The sequence below is a fragment of the Elaeis guineensis genome, chromosome 5 (assembly GCF_000442705.2).
Source record: "Elaeis guineensis isolate ETL-2024a chromosome 5, EG11, whole genome shotgun sequence".
Classification (NCBI taxonomy): domain Eukaryota; kingdom Viridiplantae; phylum Streptophyta; class Magnoliopsida; order Arecales; family Arecaceae; genus Elaeis; species Elaeis guineensis.
This window is the reverse complement of record NC_025997.2, coordinates 84,143,757-84,168,108: the sequence shown is the minus strand read 5'-3', so window position 1 is coordinate 84,168,108 and position 24,352 is coordinate 84,143,757. Positions and strand designations below refer to the sequence as shown.

The 24,352-nt window shown below is 40.1% G+C and overlaps 1 pseudogene; it reads right to left on the bottom strand.

The window, feature by feature from the left end:
* Window positions 1–1,970: 1,970 nt before the first annotated feature.
* LOC140858007 (uncharacterized) lies at window positions 1,971–23,320 on the bottom strand (annotated as a pseudogene).
* Between the last annotated feature and the right edge of the window lie 1,032 nt (window positions 23,321–24,352).

The window sequence follows — 24,352 nt, the reverse complement described above, 5'->3', positions numbered from 1 at the left end:
ATTGCGCCATACCTGGGGCGACGCTCCAGTGGAAATTTTGAAAAAATCTTTTCGGATCGCCTCGATTTGAAAAGACTCCAGCATCGGCGTGCCAAACGCCAAAATATCTAGAAACAATCGAGTACGAAAATCAAGGGGGGCAACTTCGACTGTGAAAATTTCTCTGTACTTTCTTCATTCGAAATCCAAACTCGAAAGTAGGGAGACTAGTGTTGGGTATAAAATAACCCCAGCTGAAGTTCATAAGAGGCCAACCCTCCCAGGACTCTTCCGGCTTCTGACCTTATGCAGCATCTTTCTGAACTCCCCCGACCGTCCGAGCTTCCACAGTACCATCCGGACTCCTCCAGCAGTCGACCTTCTATAGTGTCCTCCAGATTCTTCCAATAGATGAACTCCTACCGTACCCTCTGGACTTCTCCAATAATGAGCTCCTTCAGTCGTCTATCGAACTGCTCCAAATACTCTCTGGGCTTCACTATCAGTCGATTTTGTACAGTGATCGAGTACTCTCCGAATCTCTTCCAGACTTCCTCCTGTCACGATCGACTTTACTCCGAGCCTCTTCCAGACTTCGTCAATATTCGGACTTCTCCAGTAGCAGGACTTCTACAGTAACCAGACTCCATCCAAGTTTCTACGGTAGTCGACCACCTTTCGAATTTCATCCGAGCTTCTACAGTAAGTGAATTCCATCCAAACTTCTATTACAAGTAGACTTCATCCGAGTTTCTATGGTAATCGGTCTCCATCCGAGCTTTTACAGTAAGCAGCCTCCTTCCAAACTCCTACAAGAATCGAACTCCATTCGAACTTTTACAACGGATGGATTCCAGACGAACTTCCACAATGCCTTCCAAATTTCGCTATCGGTCGACCTTCTGTCGGATTCCTCATGCAACCGGACCTCTCCAGCGGACAGTCTTTAGACAAGCTTCTACATCAGACAAATTTCAGACGGACTTCTCTAGCAATTGGACTTCAGTCGGATTTCTCCAACAGAAAGTTTTCGTCCGGGCTTCTACAGCAGATGACTTCCATCTGCAGCATCAACGCCTAAGGCACCCAACAACAGTTAACCCATCAGCAACCTCAAAAATATCCGAGCTTCTCTTAGATTGCTGAGACAGAGAGCTATTTCACTCCACCAGATGTCCCAATCGAGCTTCAGCCGTCCGACCCAAACTCCCTGGCAAGTCGCGATAATGGACACCACTACTCTCCGTAACAAACTTCACATGGTCCCAAACAGCCCACTACCAGGCAGTTACGGATGTCATTGTCAATCGGTTACACTCGCTCGTCTATAAAAGAGACCCCCCAGATACGTTCTCCTAGAAGTTCTAAGCATTATCTCTAAACTCTGCTAAAATTTTATTCGAGTGCTCCATTTTTGTTGAAGCAGAATACTGACTTGAGCATCGGAGGGTCTTGCCGGAGCACCCCCAACTCTGGTTTAGACTTTCCTTGCAGGTCCCGATGGCAGCCGTGATCCCCTCGACTCCAGCTTCTCTGACATCGACGAAATTCTGCACCAACATATATATATATATATATATATATATATTGTCTATTACTTACTTAAGATATGATTTCACTTCATCATAATTTAACAGAACATGTAATTGGGCAGCATGCATTTCTCTATCATCTAGCCATCGATCTTTATACTTGCTAGTAGTACAACCAGAATGATTAAAGATTGATAGAGTTGATTGAATTTTATAATTTTCAACCCCATCACCATTACGACCAACTCTAGTTCTTCTACATTGGACATGTGGCTCAAAATAATGAAAACAGAAGTTGGATATCTCTTGAGCTAAGTAAGCTTGACATATAGATCCTTCACTGTATCATTTATTTTTCATTATTTTTTGATCTTATTGCGGAACCTACAACAAAATTTTAAATAAATTAATTATGTCATTGATAAATGTTAAACTTGACATGGAGACAAACTTGGGTTATTACCTTTCAAATGGATACATCCATTGATATTGAACTGGGCCACCTATTCTAGCTTTATGTGACAAATGAATTGGTAGATGCTCCATAGAGTCAAACAACCCTGATGGAAAAATTTGCTCTAGTTTGCACAAGATGATAGGAATGTTTTTATTTCATTTGTAATAAATAATCTTCCTGTAATACCGTTGTGCATAAGTCTCTAAAGAATTGACTCAGTTTAGTTATAGGCTTTCATATTGTGTCTGGAAGTGTACCAAAGGCAATTGGAAGAAGACATTCCATTAAAATGTGGCAGTCATGACTTTTCATCCCAGATAGCTTTGCATCTTTCTTATCAACACATCTAGCTAAATTGGAAACATAGCCACCTGGCATCTTCAGCTCCTCTACCCAATTACACACATCCTTCTTTTGCTCCATGGTCAAAGCGAACTTAGCTTTAGATTTTTTCTATTTTCCATTTGGTAGAGGTTCCAACTACAAATCCTTTCATCGATAATATTCTGGCAAGTCGATTCTAGCTTCCTTTTTATCCTTAGTTTTCTCTTTGTTGTCCATAACAGTATGAAACATATTATAAAACATATTTTTTTCAATGTGCATGATATCAAGATTATGCTGTATTAGTTTGGTTCTCTTATATGACAAATCTCAAAATATGCTTCGTTTTGTCCAATTATGAGATACCCCATATCCTGAAAAATGTGTCTGTTGCCCTATTTCAGTTATCTTAGGAAAGTCACAAACTCTTTCCTATACTTGGTCCCCTGTTAACCTAGGAGGAGGGTTGGATTTCTCTTGTCTATTTTTGTAAAAAGCATCTTTGTTTCTTCTAAAAGCATGATCAAAATCTAAGAATTGATGGTGGCAATCAAACCAAGGATTTTTCTTACCATTTTTCAATGTGAAAGCTTTAGATCATTCCATGCATATTGGGCATACTAATTTTCCAACCGTACTCCACCCCAACAACATGCCATATGTTGGAAAATCATTAATTGTCCACATCAGTGCTGCTCTCATAACAAAATTCTACTTTTTTGAGACATCATATGTTGTGACACCACCATTCCATAATTGCTGCAACTCATCTATTAATGGCTGTAAGTACACATCAATTCTACTTTTTGGGTTATCTGGACCTGGAATGATCAAGATTAAGAACATGTAAGGGGGAGTCATACACAATTCAGGAGGGAGATTATAGGGAGTAATAATTACTGGCCAGCAAGAGTATGGTTTAGCTGATTGGCTATAAGGTGTAAATCCATCAGCACATAAGCCAAGTCTAACATTTCGAGGTTCTACAGCAAAGTCAAGATGTGTCTGGTCAAAATGCTTCCATGCTTCTCCATCTGAAGGGTGGCATAACACACCATCTTCTCTACAATTTTTATGGTGCCACCTTATGTGCCCTACGGAGCTCTTAGAAGCATATAACCATTGCAATCTAGGGATGAGGGGCAAATAATGAATTGTCTCACGGGGAACACCTCTACACTTCCATGTGTGTGCTTTACATGTTTCATAGCGAGATTCATGACAAAACTTACACTCCTTCAAGTTTCTGTCATCCTTGTAATATAGCATACATCCCTTAATACAGCAATCAATCTATTAGCTAGTTAGCTAAGTTCGGATACTAGTTTCTTTGCCCTATAATAATTAATAGAAATTTTGTTTTTAGGATGACTTGCCTCCTTCATAAATTATGCCATTGCATCAAAACAGCCATGGGCCATATTGTAGTCACATTTGAGACTCAACATTCTAAGAGCAGCAGACAACTCAGAATGGTTTTCACAACCTGGCCATAATGGTTGTTAAGCTGAATTCAACAACTCATAAAATCTTGTAGCATCCATATTTGGAGGCTCCTCTATATTTTGTTCAAACTACTACCCAAATTCTACACCAGCAGCATCACACACCATCCCTTGATATCTATTCACATGTTCATAGTTACTACATAGAATATTGCTTGGACCACCTGAATCTGTCTCAAAACTCTCTGTTGGAAATCCACTTGATTCACCTAAATGCATGTCAAAATCACACTCTTGATGACTACTTATAGCAGCTGAATGCATATCATCATCCAAATTAATCCGAGGTGCTTCTTCTCCATGTAATGTTCAATACCAATACCTCAATGTCAACCCTTTTTGAAGAATGTGAAGATTCACCAAATCTGGGGCTAAGTGCTTCTCATTTTCATATAACTTACAAAGATACCTAATAACTCCCTCAATTATATATTTCAGTTATTGACAAGCAAAGTTAATGAACTCTTTCAAGCCATTTAAAATTTCATCTGTGTACTCCCTTCGGCTTGAAACATCCATGTCTGATGTCTAGAGATTTCTATTTCTGTACAACAAACAAATCAATCCTATTGCAAGTTTCCAGCAATAAAAGAAAAACCACCTAAGTTTGCTAACCTCTGGATGACTTAATTTGAGTTTGTTAGAAATTGTATCCCAAAGCCAATCATCAGCCTGTTGATGATTGAGCTAATTATTGTAATTATATATGAATTATTAAAATAATAAATATTATTTAATTTTCTCATTACTCTGTGTACACCTTATTTGAACTCCTATTTTGTGATGAAGTTCTTAAGACTATTTGAATCAATATAGGAAGATATATCATTTAGTCCTTGAACATAGTTCAAGACCAAATGATATGCTATTATAAGGATGATATTATATCAAGTGTAGGTCGTTGTGTGTCATGTGGGTTGGTTATCCTCTTAACCAAGAAGTGTGAAGACACTGACATGGCATGCAAGTAAGACATAGGGGTACATCTCATGGAACATGATTAACTACTGAGTATTCTATTGTCAAGAGTAGCTTATGAAGGATATAGGTATAAGTGTCCCTCCGAACTGAGATTACTATAGTGACTTGCAAGTAACTCACTATGCTTTGATGTTGGACTACCTAAATTTTTAATTCAGTGATGAAAAATTTTTGAATACAATCAAGTACTTACAAAGTTGGTGTGTGAGTCAAGATGGAATTGACCCTCTGAATAAGTAAGAATTAATGCATCAGTATGTTTCAATTCAGTAAAACATCAACCAGGGTAATCCATATGATGGATTTGAAAGTTGAAATACAATGTGGATAATCTTTTCAGGATTGATAGTTAAAACCTTGGTCATCTTGAGTATTAGGGTCAAAGGGATGAATTATATGATAACTATGTGCCAATAGATTCTTGAATGTTGCTTTGCAATCTTTCAATCTATCCGGACATCGGGTACCATTGCTAGATGGTCACTTTGATTGGTATAGGAAGATTGTTCCTGTGCTACTGGCTTAAGTTTGAATCTATGGGATTACATTCAAAAAAAATTCTGACTGATCATGTGGCTGATCGACGGTTAAGAATCATTCTAAGATATAATCATCAATTCGATTGATGACTAATCTTGTGCAAAAATTATAATAAATTAATTTAATAATTATTGATGAATTATAGAAGGATTGATTAATGATTAGATCACTAATTAGCTCAATTTAATTAAGCATTGAGGTTTGGATCAAATCTAATTGAATTAGATTCAATTTGATTTGACTCAATTAAGTTATAAGATGACCAAATCGTTAAGGGTGTTCGATTCTTGATTTGATCAAAACTTGAACTCGATTAATTTTTGATTTGATTAAAATTTAATCAAAGCTATTTGTTATCTAATTAGATTAGGTTCAATGATCTAATTGGGTCTAACCTAATTTGGTTGAGTTAAGAACCTAATTGGATAAGAATTATTCGAATTCGAATTGAACCAACCCATGCGCCACCTCTTTTCTACACCCACCTTTTCTTCATGCAAGAAAGGTTCTTATATAAATTTTTTCCATGCCTAGAAGTGCTTTGTCACTCCCTTCTCTAGTTCCTTTTGGATGAGGATAAGTTGGTTCTTTATTCGAATTCAAATCATTTGAAATTTGACTTGAAACAACCTTGCACTTATCCTTATCCATACCTTGGCACCATCACCTTTCGAAGGTTGAAGCTTATGCAACAAATTGTGAAGTGAATGACATGAGAAATGTCTCACACCTCAGCTCTTATGGCATCCCACTTGGATAAGGATAAGTGGTTGAGTTTTGAATTAAAATTGATTTGAATTTGAACTACGTCTAACCACTTTATTTTTATCCCTTCACCTCTCCACGCCACCTTAAAATCTCCTCTCATTTTGTGCAACAAAAGGATTGAATTTTATCATAAAAAATCTCTTCTAAGATAGAGGCAGGTGTGAAATAGAGAGGGGGCAGTCTTCTGTGCATGAGAAATAAAGGTAGAGACCTACCTCTTAGGGCATGAGGTCTAGGGTGGGTTCTAGGGTTTTGACTTTAGATTTTTGTGTGAGAAGAAATACGAGAGGGTCTTATTTCAATCTCCCACACTACTACTTCTTCATGTAGCTCCATCCTTTGATCTGAAAGAGTTCGGATGATTCAAAAAAAGAAGCTTATTTCAGCCATCTAGTGCCTTCTGCACGAGCTAGCACTCTCAGGAAAGACAATCCAATCAGGACTTCGAGTAGACAACCTGTAGAGGCCGGACGAGCAATGCGGCTACTCGATATCAGAAAGAATCTCATACCATACCTATCAGCAGCAGTGATCATTGACCCGCACAAACATATTAAGTTCTGAACTCATCTGATTAGATCAACGGTTAGATCTGATCTAGGATATCGATGTGATCGATGTAATTTTTTTTATATCAGATAATTTTTGTATGAAAATTTTATGTCATAGATCCTTAGTAGATAGTTTAGATCTAATCTAAATTATGTGTAGGAGATTAAAATATTTAATCTACTATCTTCCGCTATGTAAAATTGTAAAATGCATGCTTTGAACTATTGGTTTTCCTTTAGGGTCTGCACCAAAAATTAAAAAATAAAGACAAATAAAATCATGAAAGTAATTTAAATCTAAAGTACTGTAGCCCCTCAACTTGATCCTAATTAAGAATTTTGGTAAATTTTATGCTACAAAAACTCTCGTGTAGACCATTACTAGCTAATGCCTCAAAAAACATATCTTTATAATTCACAAAGCAGTAACAACTGCAATATAAGTAGGAATAGAGACCTTAGGCCTATGGCAACCTCTTGTTTCTGCAGTGAGAACATTGTAAGAAACCAAACTGCACCATCCAATTAAGTACTATAATTCACTAAAGGCAAAGTTTTATTCTGATAAAACATTAGATTCTGCAAAACTTCTATAGAATATCAATGCTAAGAACTTTGTATTAGGAGCAAAAAGTTTCTTACCTAAATCTTACTTCTTTAGTAAATTGTCGAGATTGTAAGAAAACCTACAAGAATAATAAAAAACATTCAGGACCAATGTCTTAGGCTTTCAAAGGAATATAATAATGAAATCAAGATGAGTGAGTAACCAACCTAGAAAAAATTAGAATGACAATGAAATAAAAAGAGAGAACCTATAAAGTCAAAAACCAAAGCCAATGTTTAAATAATACCTCTGCAGAGGCAGCCCCCACCACGTCCAAAGCGGAGATCATAGAGACAGCGGAAGCCATCGGCCAAGACAAGGAGGCCAACCCGAGGAAGCTAAGGACTTGGAGATGGCGTCGATGCGAGAGAAAGAGTGAGGCAGGACATGGAGACAGCATCGATGCTAGAGAAAGAGAGAGGTTGTGGCTCGAAGGTAAGAGCGAAAGAGAGAGATATCTCATGCATGCGGGGGTGTGGCAGGGAAAGAGATATATCACATGAAATTTGAAAGTTTTTCTCCTAAATTTTAAAAATTAATACACACAAACTTATTTTAAAAAACATTGATCACAATTTTTTTTCCATTCTATTTTTAAATATATTTACTAATATTTTTCATTAGGTTGTCTTTTAGAAAGAAAATTTTATGAAAGAATTTTACTGATATATTTGGTGACTACTACAACAAAACAGGTTATTAGCGATGAAAAATTTTCATTGCTAATAACTAATTTTCGTCACTAATAATATTAGCGATGAAATTTTGATCGCTAATATTTCATCACAAATAATCCCATCGTTGATAATATTTTATGATGAAAAAAAATTTCATCACTAATAAAAGATGTTTACAATGAATATTTTTTATCGTTAAAAAAATAGATAAAAAAATTTAATCTAAAAAAAGTATTTATGATGAAAATTTTTCATCACTATTATTTGTTAAAATTTTAGCGATGAAAATTTCCATCACAAAAAATTATTTTTACAATAAAAATAATTCATCACTATTAATTTAATAAAAAAATTATTTAAAAAAATTGAATAATATTAGCGATGAAAAAAATTCATCGTAAATAACTTAATTATTTATGATGAATATTTTTATCACTATTAATTATATATTTATTAATAAATTAAATTATGTTAGTAAAATATTTTTAGCGATGAATATTTTATCAAAAAGAATTCTGTCACTAATAATTTAGTTATATTTTTTTAAAAAATTTGTGAATATATATTTTAAATTTATATGTATAATATTTTTTATAAATTAAAAAAATTAAAATAAAAAATTTACATAATAAATTGATAAATAAATTTTATTATTTTATTATATTAAATTAAAATTATAAAATATTTAAAATAAAAAAAAATACATCAGTAAGCCGTCAAATATCGATATCTAGAGAATGAGCTGGGGAAGGGGAGTGCTCAATGGAGCTCAGATCGACGATGGAGCTCGGATCGGCCTGCTATTGTCTCATCAGCTGTATCGTCTACTCTATTTGTACCATCCACTCTATCATCTGGATCTGAAAGTGCTGATAGTCATTGACATGTGCAGCCAACTCCTGAGCTCGCTGTCGATCCTCGACAGTTTGCCTTTGCATCCCCGTCAGTCGAGCCTCACACGCAGAATGGATATCCGTCCTAGATGTGCATGAGGATGAGGGAGCAGTGATCCCATACCCTAGACCCCTAACATAACAGGGTCTCGTATCGAGCATCCGATCACAGATCTCATCATCTGTGGATGCGATCGAGCCCTCAGGTGTAGGCTAGGATCTAATCTCTGTCGTACGATCCTAAAAATTTAAATTATAGTTATTTTAATTTTATAATAAAAATCAAATTGTGAATTAAAAATAATAGAAAAAACTTACAAAGAGCTCCTGGCTCCCCATCGTCCACTCCCCCGACCGTCACTGGTGGGTCCGCTGGTAGATATCGATCTTACCAAGAAGCATACCACTCTTAGCATCTCTCTGTAATTTGAGAATTAATTAAAAAAATTTAAATAACTAGAGAATTATATGCTAATTAAAAATTACCTACCATGTGCTCTATATGATGAGCAAATGATCTCGAACCCCCACAATGTGGCACGGTCTGTCTCGCCCAGTTCGCCGCATTCTGGACACTTCATCTCTGTAAAATTATCAATAAAATTAGTAGATAAAAAATTAATTTAAGAATAAATGATTAAGTCACTAAACTATATAAAAAAAAATTTAGATGTGTAACCTGATATGCCGGATCCTTGTACTGCTGGCATATAATAGTCCAATCATCTATGGTGATGATGTCATAGGGCTGCTGTCACGCTGCCTCCTCCCCATGATCTTGCATCACCCGATACCAATGCTGATACATGTGATGGCAATAGTCCTTGAAATGCAATAATAATTGAATGTCGATGGCTCGCCTCACACGATCCTCCTCAAAATTAGCGATATCAAATACACCCCGCCAATAATAAATATTAGAAGAATACTATATAAATTAAATATTCATAATATAATTTATTTTACCTGTAAATGGGTGTAGAAAACTTCTCTCTGAGTCGGTAGAACGTGACGCCAATGGAAGAGCATCATAGGGGCATAATTGTGGCATATGATGTCCAGCTCAATCTACCATGGGTCACACCATCCCCTAATGGGTCTGGTGTAGTCAGCCGGTACCTCGATCCGGAGATGCTATCCCAGGTGCTCGCATCTCCAATGCTTCAGAGTGAGGTTCTTCGATGGACCTCGCCCTTATCTCATCATCGATGAGGACTCACCTGAAATAATAATAAATAAATTATTAGTATGATTCAAATAAAAAAAATCAAATTTTATTATATATAAAGTGTAATAGTTAATATCACTGGAACCCGCCTCACTGGGACCTGCCGATGTAGGATCCTCTGACAGTGAAGTCGGTGTGGCAACAGAGATCGGTGGAGGTGCCTCAACCTCTGAGGCATGTACAGGGAGCTGTGAACGCGAACGTCGTCGTCTATCACCTGGTGCCATATCTACAGAAATTGAGATATAAATAAATATAATATTGAACAATAATAGTAGAAATCAAAAAATATTCTAATGAATACAATTATATTGCATACCATTATTGGAAGATAAAATTGAACGAAGAATATAGATCTACTCATCAATATTTATTTCTTCCTCGATGTGCAGATCCTCGTCCGAATCACAGTAATTGATATATGTGTCATCTTCTATCTCATCGTCATTTATGAACTGATCGTCACCCTCTGACTCATCAAGATTAAATATAAAATTAGCTTCAACTTCATTGGATGGAAGATCAGCCCTATTCAAAGGTGCCGTTATAAGTTCTTCATCAACCAAAAGCTTGGCTAATGTTTGTTCTTCTTGCTGAAAAGCTTCCTCTTCATGTAAATCTAAATTTTTATCCATCTCTAATCGAGTTGGTATGTCATATATGCCTCTAGGTATTATTTTTTGTATAATATATCAATTACCTTGATACTTTAGATCCTTCAAATATATTACTTATTTCGCTTGAGTTGCTAATATATACGGCTCATTTTGATACCATGTTCGTGCAAGATTTATACTGATAAATTATAAATCGATATGAATACTAATCTTTTTATATTAATATCTTACCATTCATACTGAAACAAAAATACAAATTTACTGGACCCATACTTTAGTTCTATGATATCTACCAGTATACTATAATAATCAATTTCTTCTTCTCCTTCATATCCTGTTGTAGCAATTTCACTATTCTAGGTCCGTCTTTGCATCTCAAGCTCCCTTGTGTGAATTCTTATTCCTTCAATGATACAGGATGTGTAGTGATTAACCCTTCGATCGGGACCACATGCTAAATCGTATAACTCATCGGTCGCACCCACTTCTTTATTAAAATACTTATGTTTCATCTACATCATAAGATAAAAAATTATATTGGTTTAAATAATATTATTTATAAGTAAATAAATAACGTATCACTAATGCAACTTACAAGATCATCAAATTATTTTACAAATTTTCTCGTATGTCGATCATCGGCATCCATATTATTCTATTTAGTATACTCTTGTACTCACTACGAGAAGTTATGATTTTTAATTTTAGATCGATATGAAAATTTTTTTAAAAATTAAATAGTATGGTAAGATGATACTTAATAAAATCTTCAATTTTTTCATAAATATTTAGAACATAAAAGTATACTTTGGATAGCTCGTTCATGTCCATAAATTCATATCTCCTTGTACCAATAGGTCGAACCATTTGTTTAAATATAGATAACGTCAGTTCATTGTCACACCATTCATGGTCTACGTTACGATCTGCATGATTGAATCTTATTTCAATATTGTCAAGATACATCGAGCAGAACGTGACATACTTAGTAGCTACATATGCTTCCACTATAGATCTTTTAGGCCTTGCTTTATTGCGCATATATTTTTTTAAGGTGCATAAGAATCTACAAACAAAAATAAATTTAAATTTTAGAACTGTATTTACATCTTATAATTGATATGATAAAGTATGTATAATTTTTTTACCTTTCAATAGGATACATCCATCGATAATGTATCGGTCTGGCCAAAAAAGCTTTCTTTGGAAGATGAACAGCCAGATGCACCATAACATCCAAAAATGATGATGGAAAAAATTTTTCTAACTTACAAAGAATGAGTACAATATCTTTCTCTGATCTCTCAAGTAAGTTAATCTTCAATTTTCGGCAACACAGTTCTTGGAAGAACACTCCCAGCTCAATCATTGTAGTTTGACCATCACCATCCAAATAACCATGCATGACCACAGGAAGCAAATATTGCATCATCAAATGAGAGTCATAACTTTTCATGTCGGAGATATTGTCATCGTTGTTCCCAATACATTGCGATATGTTTGAAACATATGCATCAGGAAACCTTACGATTTTGAACCATCCACAGAAATTTTTTTTTCCTCTCCAGACAGTGAATAACATGCAGGTGGTATAAACAATCTCTCACCTCGATGAACTAAATGCAACTCCAACCAAATTTTCATTTTCTACAAGTCAAGGCAAACTTTTGTACCATCTTTTATTTTTTTTAAAATATTCAATACAATACCGATGATATTATCACAAATATTCTTTTAATGTGCATTACATCCAGAATATGATGAAGTAGTAGCTGCTTTCAATACGGTAGTTCGAAAAAGATGCTTTGCTTCGTCCAATTTAGCTCAGCTTCACTATGCTTCCGCTTGCGAGTACCCAATATTTTTTCAAATTGGATGTTTCCAATGACTTCAAGTTGTTCTAAAATTTTTGCTCCACTTAACTCCTTAGGTGGCAAACATCGATCGAACTTACCATCAAAATATTGATTATAATGGGTCCTCCAAGAATGATTAGCAGGAAGAACCATCGATGACCTATGAAACATATTTTTCGTAGGTGCTTTAAATGTAAAAAGGATGCATCCCTATTACATATTGGACATGCAAGATATCCTTTGGTGCTCCATCCAGATAAATTTTCATATATCGAAAAATTATTTATGGTCCATAGAATTGAAGCATGCAACTTAAAATTACTTCAACTTATAGAATCATATGTCTGTACCCTATTTTCTCATAACTCCTTTAGATCATCAATTAAAGGTCATAGATATACATCAATTTCGTTACCTGGTGCTTTCGGATCCGGAATCAACAGTGACATAAAAATAAATGATTCTTTCATGCACTTTCAAGATGACACATTATATACAACTAGCATCACAGGCCATATGCTGTAAGAGGTATTTAGATTGTTAAAGAAATTAAATCTATCTGTTGCTAGACTAAGCTGAATATTGCGTGGGTCACTCGCAAAGTACGGATGCTTTGTATCGAAGTCTTTCCACACTAAAAAATTGGTCGGGTGGCTATGTTCTCCTCCAGAATCCATTTCTTATAATGCCATCTCATTTCTTTAGCTGTCTTTGTAGACATATACAACCTTTGAAGTCTTAGAATCAATGAAAAATATCTCAAAATCTTTTTAGGTATCTTCTTTGCTTTCCTATTATCGATTTTGTATCTAGGCTCACCACATTTCGGACATTCAGTTGCTTGTTCGTTATTCTTATAAAATAATATGCAGTCATTTTTACAGGCATGTATAGGAGTATAGCCAAGTCCCATTTTTTGCATGTATATTTTTGCTTCAGAATATGATTTCAAAAGTCTCTCTCCATCAAGCAAAGCTGCTTTAATCAATGTTAAAATTTGGTCAAATGACTTCTAACTCCAATGGTTCATGATTTTAATATGAAGCAATTTTATCAAAAATTCTAACTTGAAAAACTTTATACAATTTAGATAGAGTGGCTCTCGTGAATCCCTTACAAGCGTTGCAAACTATGCAAAAGTCCCTTCTATCTCAAGCCAGATATTATGCTCATGATCAGAAGTACTTTTAGATGCAGTAGTATTCATACATACATTTGAACAAGAACCTTGATGTAAATCATCTAACAATTCTCCAATACCACTATTGTTGATAGGTCCAGCACCATCAGTACTATCATCTTCAGTATCGTCATCGTCGCGCACCACTTCATTCGAATCACTCTCCCCATGCCATATCCAACAAGTATACTTCTTATCCATACCATATTGTAGCAGATGCTCCTCAATAAGTATTATGTGATGATATATCAAATTGACATATCTGTTGCATGGACACTTTATCTGACTAGCACTGTCAGCCTTATGCCGTGCAAAGTCAATAAAATCTCGAACTCTTTTTCGATATTTAGGTAAAAAATATCTCTAGCATTCATCCAACTTTTATTGATATTCATCTAACAACAAATACAAAATCATTAATAACCAAAATAAAGTTTAGTGGTATTCTGGATCTCGATCTGAATTTCGGACTGAATCGTGTTTCGAATTTCAGCTAAAATCCCAACCCGGATCCAAATCCGGATCACTTGATACAAAATGCATGATCCTATCCTTTTCAAATCATTACTAATAGGTGTGACCCTATCCCTTTCAAAAAAGTAATAATCTCATTATTGTTATTAGTGGATATTTCATCTCATTTTTGTAAAAATTTCGACAGCATCTCCCCATGGTTCTCTAAGTATACGATATGGACATAGTGCCCACGCACCCTATCCACCATATATCCGAAGAACAATGGATAGATAACTACTGAATACCACATAATAAAATGAAATATCAACTATTAACAATAATAATATTATTACTTTTTCAAAAAGTCCAAATACGGGACATCCAAGTTTCGATCTCGATGAAGATCGAAACTAGAACGAAAATCTATGGCTCAATATAATTTAAGTACCATCTTTGAATGTGCATTCAAAGATGAATTTCTAATTTATCAAAAGAAATAACTTTGTACTGAAATTTTTTAATCAAAAATTTCAATAGAATTTTTTCTAAAATAGAAATATCTTTTTTATTTATAATTTTAGCAACACAAAAAATAGCACATAAAATAATTTAATTGTAACAAGTAACAGCAATGTGCATTGTGTTAGTGAAAAAATAATTAGTCAAATAATTAACTAACTTCAGAAGTAACACTAAAAAATAATATGCGATAACTATAATAATTTCAGCATCATATTTCATCCTCATGAAGATCTGACCTGACCCGTCCCATCCCAACCCCACCTACCCTAGCCCAGCCTGGCATGGACCAGACCAGACCTGACTCGACCAGCCCCGACTCCACTCGACCCGCCCCAGCCCGACCTGACCCGCCCCATCCCGGCCTGAATCGAAACTGACCAGACCCGAACCCTACCATCCCTGACCCGCCCCATCTTGGCCCGACCCACCCCAACCCGATCGGACCCAACCCGACTCCACCCGACCAGCCCTAGCTCGACCCGACCATGACCTGACCCACCCCGCCACGGCTCTGCCATCCCCGACCCCAGCCCAACTCGACCCGCTCCACCCGACCCATGCCAACCTGACCCGACCCAGCCCAACCCACTGTTGGAGCACGATCCCAGCTCCTCCCATGGACTTTGGGTGCAGCAGAACCAGCAACGAACAAATCTGGAGACTTCTGGACTCGATCGAAGGCCCTTGATGAAATCATCCTGGTTGCTGTCTTCTTCGTCAGCCTTTCATTTCAGATGAAGAACGCCTCTAAGATCACCTCTAAAAAATTCAAGATCTGGTACCCAACCAGATCAGGCCTGGACCGAGGTCTTTCAATTTGTAGATCTCAAATTGGGATGTTCTAGAAAGGAAAAAAGGTAGATAAAACCAGACCTTGCAGATCTGTCCTGCTGCAGCCTTTCCTGTAGATCTGTTGATGGAGATCTCACCCGCACGTCAAACGACCTCAGATCAACTCTAGATCTGAGAGGAACTTATACCAACCTCGTAGCAAGAAATTTCAAGTCTTGGACTTAATGTTTGGATGGCTGCAAGAGAGGGAGAGGCAATATGGTTGGCGGCACAAAGGGGGAGGGGCTCAAAACCCTAGCACCTCACCTACTTTTCCTGCCTTCTATGGACCTGGCGGCAAGAAACCCTAGGGTTTCTTGCTCTTGGGGCATGGAGAATAGCTGAAGAGAGAGGGAGAAGAGAGAGAAAGACTTGGGAGAAAGGGTTTTTATATTCCTTGGCTTAATCAAACCTATACAGTGCATGTATATATAAACACAGGGTCAAGTGACCCAAACCCAAAACTCCCTTGACCAACTCTATGGGAGATTAGGTTAATCCAAGCCCATGTACATCCATGACTTGACCTAATCTCACCTATCCTGGGCCCAAACCTGGCCCATAAAGAGTTGGTCCCTTGAGGCCCACATAACCTAGACCTCAAGAACCCGAAAGGCCCACAGCCTTTCAACCTAGAGCCCAACTAGCCCTAGAGCCTCCATGAAGCCCTCATGAATGATGGACCTTGGCCTTAGCCTTGGTCCCCTGGGCCTTGGGCACACCACCTGGATCACAACAATCTCCATCTTGGTGTCCCAAGGCCTCAACCAGCTTCACTCTGTCCATCAGCCGAATCAGCTCAACACATCTCTGAAAGCTATCCCGTGGAAGTACCTTCGTAAGTGCATCAACTGGGTTCTTCTTGGTGTGTACCTTTACCAGCTCTACCTCGCCATCCTCCACAAGCTCCCTGATCCGATGATACCGAATGTCGATGTGCTTTGTCCTTGCATGATAGACTGAGTTCTGTGCTAATAGAAGTGTACTCTAATGGCCTCCTGAGTAAGGCCCATCTCCGTCAACAAATTCTTCAGCCAAATTACCTCCTTAGCTGCTTCTGTCAGCCTGATGTATTCTGCCTCTATAGTGGATAGGGCCGTGATAGGCTGCAGACTCGATCTCCAAGAAATAGGACCTCCACACAGGCTAAAGATGAAGCCTATCGTAGACCTCCGGGTATCCACATCTCCACCGAAGTCTATATCTACATAACCGCCAATCAGCCCCTGAGCCTCCCTGGACATGTCAGAGTATCCCACTGTACCTCCTCGCTGTTCGTAGCAGATGCCAACTCCAACTGAACCGCCCAGGTATCTGAATATCCACTTCAGAGCTCTCCAGTGCTCCCTACCAGGCTGCACCATGAACCTGCTAACCTGACTCAGTGCATGAGCGATGTCTGACCTACAACAGACCATCGCATACATCAAGCTCCCAACTCCTGAAGCATAAGGAACCATCTCCATCTCCTGAGCCTCCACCTCAGTCTGTGATGCCATGGTCTTCGAGAGTTTGAAGTGACTGGCAAGTGGCAGCTCCACCGGCTTTGCTCCCTTCATCCCGAACCTCTCTAAGACCTTCTATATGTAGCCCCCCTGAGATAGATGCAGCACCCTCCGGGCTCGATCTCTGAAAATCTTCATGCCTAGGATCTTCCTTACAGGGCCCAAATCCTTCATCTCAAACTCTCGAGATAAGGATGCCTTCAGATCCTGCACAACCTTCCTACTCTTGCATGCTATAAGCATGTCATCCACATACAAGAGTAGGAACACCCTAGAACCATCCTCAAGAGACTGAACATAAACACAGGGATCAAACTCGCACCTGAAAAGTCCAATGCTGCGCACGTAGGGGTCGAACCACTGGTACTATTGCCTCGACGACTGCTTCAGCCCGTACAGCGACTTCTGCAATAAACAAACCTTTCCCTTTGATCCTGGATCTTTAAAATTGGATGGCTGCTCCATGTAAATCCTCTCCTCCAAATGCCCATGGAGGAATGCTGTCTTGACATCCATCTGCTCCAGCTCTAAATCCTGAGCTGCTACAATGCTCAGCAACACTCTGATGGAAGTATGTCTGACGACAGGAGAGAAGACCTCGTTGAAGTCGATGCCTTCCTTCTGGGAGTATCCCTTGGCCACTAACCTCGCCTTGAATCTGATACCTCCCTGCTCTGAAGGCCCTTCCTTACAACTGTAGACCCATTTGCAGCCAATGGGCCTCTTTCCCTGTGGCAACTGCACCAATCACCATGTCTGGTTCTGGTGGAGAGACTGCATCTCCTCGAACATCGTCTGGACCCACCGCTCTCTGTCCTAGCTCTCAATAGCCTCCTGATACGTATATGGGTCTCGATTCTCTATCACCAGGGCATATGACAGCATCTCCTCGAAGCCATATCGGTCTGGTTGCCTGATGGTCCTCTTGGACTTATGTAGTGCAACACCGATATCAGTCCTCGATCCAACTCGCTCCTGTTGGATCTCTTCGCCTCGATCATCCATCTGAGTCCTCTCCACCTGTGGAGACATCTTAGGTAGGTTCTCCACCTGAATGTCATGTCCTCCTATAGTACCTGTAAGAGGCAAAATCAAAGAGGTAAGCTTCCAACAGCACCCTGCTGGACCTCCTCCTGCTCCTGCTGCTCCTCTATGCCTGCTCGCCTTCGTAGGACTGACTCCTCATCAAAAATCACATCCCGACTAATGATGACCTTCTTTTTCAAGGGATCCCACAGCCTATATCCTTTAACTCCTCGTGGATAGCCTAGAAACACCGTCTTGCGTGATCTGGCGTCTAGCTTGCTCCGCTCACCAGCTCCAATGTGCACATAGGCCGTGCACCCAAATACCCGTAGATGGCCCAGCCCAACTGTCCTCCCAAACCACACCTCCTCTGGAAGCCTGCTATCCAACCTGGTGTGAGGTGACTGATTGACCAAGTAACCCGCTGCATCAACTGTGTCAACCCAGAATGCCTTTGGAAGCCCTGCCTATAGCCTCATGCATCGTGCCTTTCCCAGAAGTGTTCTATTCATCCTCTCGTGCCTTTGGAAGCCCTGCCTATAGCCTCATGCATCATTCTGCTGTGGAGTCCCCTTAACTGATAAGTGTCTCCTGATCCCACACTCCTCACAGTAATCCTGGAACTCTCTGCTGGTGTACTCTCCGCCATTGTCTGACCTCAGACACTTCACGCTCCTCCCCTGCTCCTTCTCCACCTCAGCTCTCTAGATCTTGAACTTGGTGAAGACCTCAGACTTCTCTCTCATGAAGTAAATCCAGAGTTTTCTTAAGAAATCATCAATTAGGGTCATGAAGTATCTGGCCCATTCCTAGCTGAAATTGGGGCTGGTCCCCACACATCTGTGGGTACTAACTCTAGAGGGGCTGCACTGCGGGTTGTACTGATGTTGAACTGAACTCTCCTCTGCTTTCCCATCTGGCAAGGCTCACAGATCTCCCCTGTAGTACCATCCTCCAGATCAGAGATGAGTCCTCTCCTGCTCAACTCCCTCAGCCCCTTGTCACCCATGTGGCCTAGGCGGTAGTGACACATCCTGTAAGCCCCTTACTGGTCCTGTGCTGCAGCTGCTGCATCAGACTCTCCGGTCACCACAGATCCCTCCATGCGATAGAGATTATTGTCCAACCTCCTGCCTCTCATCACTACCATAGCTCCATTGGAGATGTTCAGTACTCCGCTTCTAGCCCTACTGCTGAAGCTGTATCCACTGCGCTCCAAGTAGCCTAGTGACACCAGATTCTTTTCCAGCTCTAGGATGTGCTTTACATTTGTTAATATCCTCACAATCCCATCAAACATCCTCACCCTAACTGTCCCTATCCCAGCCACCTTGCAAGGATGATTGTCGCCTAGAGTCACTGATCCCTCATCCGTCTTGGTGTATGTCACAAACCAAGACCTGTGTGGTGTGTAGTGATGTGAGCATGCAGAGTCTAGTGTCCACTCCTCTATGTAATGCCTGTGACCATCTGATACCACAAGTAGATCATCCTCTACTTGCTGCCCAGCAACTGCACTCACTGATTCTGAGCCACTTCTTTCTCCCTTCTTGCTCTTCCATAGTGGACATTCTCGCTTGAAGTGCCCGATCTCGTTGCACTTGAAGCATTTCATCTCTCTTTCCCTTCCTGGACTTGGACCGCCCCCTGGACTTGCTTCTGCCTCTGCCTCTACCTGTCCTCTCCCCTACTGCCAAACCCTCCTGGGGACCTCGATCTCTGGTCAACTTTTTCCTTTGCTCATTAGACCTCAGCACTGAGACCATGTCCTCATATTCCAGAGTCTCCTTGCCGTAGAGCAGTGTAGTCACCAAAGAGTCATATGATCCTGGCAGCAAACACAAAAGCAACAGGGACTTGTCCTCCTCATCCAGCTTCACCCCAATATTCATCAACTCCATGCACAACTGGTCGAACCTCTGAATGTGGCCAATCACATCAGATCCCTCCTGCATCCGAAGACTGTACAACCTCTTCTTCAGCATTAGCTTGTTGCACATATTCTTCCCCATATACATGGTGTGCAACTTCGACCAAAGGCCCTTCGGGGTCTTTTCTTCCAGTACCGAATACAACGTCGCATCCACCAAACATCCTCTGATCACCGAGCATGCTTTCTTCTCCAACGATGCCCACTATCTATCTGTCATTCCCTCAGGCTTCTCATCCAAAGCCTGATCCAGATCTGCTTGCACCAGAAGATCCTCCACTCGGATTTTTCATATGAAAAAATTTTTCTTGCCATCAAACTTCTCAAAATCAACCTTCATATTGCTGCCCATGACTGGATCCAAGCCAAACAAGCAATATAAAATCAAGAAGTGTAGAATATACCTTGATGGTACCTTGCTGAAAATTTTCAGCACTTGGGATCTTCAAATTCTCGCACTTGAAACCGCTTCCTCACCAATGTGGCTCTGATACCAACTATTGGAGCATGATCCTGGCTCCTCTTATGGACCTTGGGTGTAGTGGAACCAGCAATGAACAAATATGGAGACTTCTGGACTCGATCGAAGGCCCTTGACGAAATCAGCCTGGTTGCTGTCTTCTTCATCAGCCTTTCGTTCCAGATGAAGAATGCCTCTAAGATCACTCTAAAAAATCCAAGATTTGGTACCCAACCAGACCAAGCCTAGAATAAGGTCTTCCAATTTATAGATCTTGAATTGGGGTATTCTAGATGGGAATAAGATAGATAGAACTAGACCTTACAGATCTGTCCTGCTGCAGCCTTTCCTGTAGATCTGTTGATGGAGATCTCACCCGTACCTCAAACGACCTCAGATCAATTTTAGATCTGAGAGAAACTTGTACCAACCTCGTAGAAAGAGATTTCAAGTCCTAGACCTAATGTTTGGGCAGCTCCAAGAGAGGGAGAGGCAATATGGTTGGTGGCACAAAGGGGGAGGGGCTCAAAATCCTAGCGCCTCACCTGCTTTTCCTGCCTTCTATGGACCTGGCGGCAAGAAACCCTAGGGTTTCTTGCTCCTGGGGCATGGAGAATAGCTGAAGAGAGAGGGAGAAGAGAGAGAGAGACTTGGGAGAAAGGGTTTTCATATTCCTTGGTTTAATCAAACCTATACAGTGTATGTATATATAAACACAGGGTCAAGTGACCCAAACCCAAAACTCCCTTGACCAACTCTATGGGAGATTAGGTTAACCCAAGCCCATGTACACCCATGACTCGACCTAATCTCACCTATCCTGGGCCCAGACCTGGCCCATAAAGAGTTGATCCCTTGAGGCCCACATAATCTAGACTTCAAGAACCCGAAAGGTCCACAGCCTTTCAACCTAGGGCCCAACTAGCCCTAGAGCCTCCATGAAGCCCTCATGAATGATAGACCTTGGCCTTAGCCTTGGTCCCCTGGGCCTTGGGCACACCATCTGGATCACAACACCCACCCCATCCCAGCCCGAACTAGAACCGGCCCGGCCCGGACCCTACCATCCTCGACCCGCCCTATCCCGGCTCGACCCGCCCCTGCCCGACCAGACCCGACCTACCCCAGCCCGACCCGAACCTGCCCGACCCACCTCGCCCTGGCTCCACCATCCTCGACCCTAGCCTGACCCGACCCGGCTCCACCCGACCAACGGTGGCTCGACTTGAGCCGGCCCGACTGGCCCCATCCAGGCTCGACCCACCCCAACCCAGGCCCGACCCATCTGAACCCATGTTTGCCTGGCCCGCAGGCCCCGCGGCTCGCAGGCCATGCATGCCCGACATGCCGCCACACCGTCCCCAGCACAGTCGCACCCCGGCTCACCGTTGCCAGCTCCGTCTCTAGCTCGCTGGCCCCTTCCTGGCCCACCATCGTCGGCCCGACCCGTAGGCCCTGGCACAGTCGTGAGCTGACCCCATCATGGCTCGCCGTTGTCGGCTCCGGCTCGACGACCCCGGCCCCTCCTCGGCCAGCCGTCGTTGGCCCCGGCATGCCCAGGCACGCAGGCCCCACGTGGTCGAAGCCCACAGGTCACGCGTGGCTGCGGCTTGCTGTCCCGGCCCAAGCGCATCATCTCCGACATGCCGGCCATGGCACGTCAGCCTTGGCACGCCAGCCCGGTGCCGTTCCCCATCCCCGCTCGAACCCACCCCCCCCCAAAAAAAAAGAAGAGTCGATGTCGCCGGCTCTGGCTTTGGCTCGCCGGCCTCAGCCCAGGCCCGTCGTTGGCCCCACATCGTCGAACCCGACCCGCCATCATCGTCACAGCCCACAGGCCCCATGTGGCCGCGGCCCGTAGGCCCCATGTGGCCACGGCCCACCATTGTCGTCACGGCCCGCAAGCCCCACGTGGCTGCAGCCCACCGTCCCAGCCCAAGTGCGCCATCCCTGGCACATTCCCCATCCCCATCCTCGGTCAAAACCCACCCTAAAAAAAATAGAGATGAAGTCGACTCACCTTGACGGTGGTGGCGGCGGCGACGGAGGAAACCAAGGCATGCGGGACGCCGGGGGGAGGAAGCTCGCGGGAGGGGGAGGAAGCCGGACTGCCGGGGGGGACGAGGAAGAAAAATGGGTTTCCTATGGGAGTTGATGGGACATGGGGTATTGAAGACGCAAATTTTCATCGCTACTAATCAATTTTCATCGTAAATAATTCAAACAAAAAATATTTGTGATGAAAAATTAATTTTCGTCGCTAATAATTTTTGCCAAAAAAAAATTTTTTGCTGAAAAAATTCAGCCCCAAAAAAATATTATTGATGATGAAAATTTTTTATTTCATCGTTAATTACATAATTAACGATGAAAATTTTTTCATTGCTAATAATTAATAAAAAATAATTTCTTATTTAAAAAAAAATTCTCCTGATCAAGTCTTGTTCCCAATATTATTTTCTTTCATTCATTTTTCATTCATCTTTTAGCCACAATAATGCAATAATATATGTATATATGTGTGTGTATATATATATATATAGCTGATGTAGTAAATATATCAACTTTCTAGAATATTTTAGTAATGAAATGGATGAACTATGGTAAGAACAAAAACTTGCAACAATTTTGCCGCTTCTCATCGACAGTCATATCAACGAAGCATGGGTGATGCAGTGCAAGCATCCACTCCTTAAGGGCCTATACCATCACTTATTATAGAGGTCTCGCAACAATCCAACGACCTGATTCGATAGGTCCAAGCATTGACCAACACTATCCAGCATTTACAGCAAACCACAGAGCAATGACAACCCCCACAACATGCTCCTCAAACTGTGTCCTCTCCATGTAGCCAACAAAATTGCTTCCAAAGAATCCCCTCGAGATGCACATCGTTCTGCCCTGATCGATCGACAATCACCGTCCCATCAGGATCCAGGCATGAAGAATAATGCCAACATTCTCCAGTCTCCTCCAATGGAGATTCGACTTTGGGTTACTCTTTGTGCCTCACAAAATCTTGTCGGAAGGAGGACCTCGAGCAAAAGGTCCGAAAGATCGAACGTCATCTGGGCGAGATTCAAATAGGCAGCCAAAGGAATGACGACATCTTCAGCTTCAATTTCCAACCATCTTTGTCTTGATCCATCCTCCAAGAATTAATTTTGGATTGGTTCAAGATGCCACAGATAGAGCCTTATAAAGATTGAGGATCAGGGATATCTTAATATTCTACAAACTTTTCTTATGCACATATTAATTTTTAAAAACTTTCTAATATTTATTTTTATAAATATAAAAAAAATTACTACAATATATCTAAATATCCTTCAATAAAAAAATTTTCATTGCTAATAATCTATAATTTATAAATTTTTAAAATTTTTTATTTTTTTAAATATTCATGATGAAAATTTTTCATTGTAAATATGATTATTTATGATGGAAATAGATTTTTCATCACAAATACATGTTATTTACGACGAAAATAGAGTTTTCAATGCAAATAATTTGTAATTTTTAAATTTTTAATTTTTTTTTATTTTTTCTCATTTATTAGCGAGAAAAATTTTTCATCATAAATAATAGAGTATTTGTGATAGAAATTGAGCTTTTGTCATTAATATTCCATTATTGAAGATGTTAAATTTTTATCATAAATAATTTATAATTTTAAATTTTAAAATTTTTTTAATTTTTTTATGTATTAGTGATGAAAATATTACATCATAAATACTAGAGTATTTGTGATAAAAAATTTACTATTCATCATAAATACTCATTATTTATGATGTAATATTTTCATCATAAATAGTTTGTAATTTTTAATTTTTTTTAATTTTTTATTTTCTTTCAAATATTAGTGACAAAAATTTTTCATCATAAATACTAGAGTATTTATGACAGAAACTTAATTTTCATCAT